Source organism: Aplysia californica, unplaced genomic scaffold (genome assembly GCF_000002075.1).
Source record: "Aplysia californica isolate F4 #8 unplaced genomic scaffold, AplCal3.0 scaffold00352, whole genome shotgun sequence".
NCBI lineage: Eukaryota > Metazoa > Mollusca > Gastropoda > Aplysiida > Aplysiidae > Aplysia > Aplysia californica.
In genome coordinates this window covers 156,828-158,494 of record NW_004797622.1, presented here as the reverse complement: position 1 = coordinate 158,494, position 1,667 = coordinate 156,828, and the positions used below count along the sequence as shown (strand labels likewise).

The following is a 1,667-nucleotide window of genomic DNA, read 5'->3' as shown; positions in this document are numbered from 1 at the left end:
CTCTGTCTCTCTCTCTCTCTCTCACTATCTGTCTCTCTGGCTCTCTTACACACACATACACACACACATAGGTAGACAGATTAAACTGCACCAATACAAAACGGATTACCGACTGCTGTAGCGCCAATTATTTCCGAGCCTTCGCTGATTCGAGAAACTGACAGTTAACATATTATTAATAATATGTCCAAACTTTGAAAATACGTAGATTGAGTTTATTCTCTAATACTGACGTTCTGTCTAATGAGAAAATTCTCTGCTTTTAGAAGGATGCAGCGTTTCTAGTGTCTAGAGCTTGTTTTCTTTTGTCTGCCCACAGTTAAAACAAGACAATATCAAATCACTTTCTTTTAACTTCTCAGATCTTTGCTTTCAGGTCTAAAATATCGATGACCAACAGAATCTAAAAGCCCATTCAAAAAGGTCACGGCAGACTATGGTTCCGACTGATTTTCATTAATGTTAGCCGAAAGTGGAAAAAATAATAGGAGATTTAGAGCATACACCAAGGTCCTTAAAACGTTGACATATTTTCCTCAACACCACACTTTAAACGTACGCCAAAGAAACATGATTCAAGAGACGGGTTGAATAATTTTTAATTTCCGAGACTCACGTGGAGACCTCTGAACAGTCGGGGGAAGGAATCTGCAAGCTGACACTGAAATAACGGGGCAGGGTGGTGTTTCTGTCTCAAAATGAGCAATTTGAAGGCAAAGTTACTGTTAGTCATCTATTTTTGCGATCCTGTGAGAATGTATCCAAAGAGCGGTTTTTAATATAGAACCCAAATAGAGTTATTACTTATTACTGATCAAGACTTCTTGAAAAAATATTTTTGTTTGGCCGTTGGCCTTTCAGAAGTGCCATGCACAGTTTCGTGGGCAAAGGTGAATTGATAAATGAGCCTGAATTTTTTAAAACTGGACGGACGAAAGTGAACAAGCTGTAATGCATTAATCTGGGAAGGGTTTGGGTCGTGAAAATGAATAAAACAGCATACTGTTTGGTCAGTCAGCTGGAAATTACTGTTGCATTACATCTGATCGTCGTAGATAGACTAACAAAGACAAAATAGCAACAACAACAACAAAAGAAATTAAAAATAGCTTCGATTTTGGAAATGGTTAATTCCAATTCCTCCATGTCTGCCAACGAGGAAAAGCTGAAGCGTGTGTGCTACCTTTAGATCGTCTGTTAAAACGCAAAAGGCCATCTCCACAAAATGATGGCAGTCAGTAGTAGTAGTAGTAGTAGTAGTAGTATAGGTTTTACGGTGCTCGCAACTGCTAAGGTCATATGAGCGCGCTATGGCAGTCAGAAGAGACTAGAAGAGAAAGCGACAGGCTTTGATTTTACCAAGAGTTTTACGGCACTTGCAGCACAATAAGGTCATCAGTGCCTAAGAGTAGAGGTGCTACAAAAGAGTTACAAACATGGAAAAGTGGAGAGATAAAGAAGATAGATATTTGATATAGAAAAAGGAGCAAACCACACCAGAGCGCTCACAACCATCCACACAGCGAACGGGCAAAGACAAAGACCCCAAAGTGAGTTGCACGAATATAAAGTTTTCTAGTTCTCCTTGTCCAGATGCCCAAACTACACAAATTTCGGCTCTAAGTGAGGCTGCACCTTCTGCTTGGGGTAAGGGTTTGAGATGGGGG

The 1,667-nt window shown here is 40.0% G+C and overlaps 1 protein-coding gene across 1 annotated transcript in view; it reads right to left on the bottom strand.

Annotated features, from left to right (window-relative positions):
• LOC101860348 (organic cation transporter protein-like) overlaps positions 1 to 1,667 on the bottom strand; it is a 21,273-nt gene that overhangs the window by 10,633 nt on the left and 8,973 nt on the right. The gene's annotated exons all lie outside the window — the stretch shown is intronic.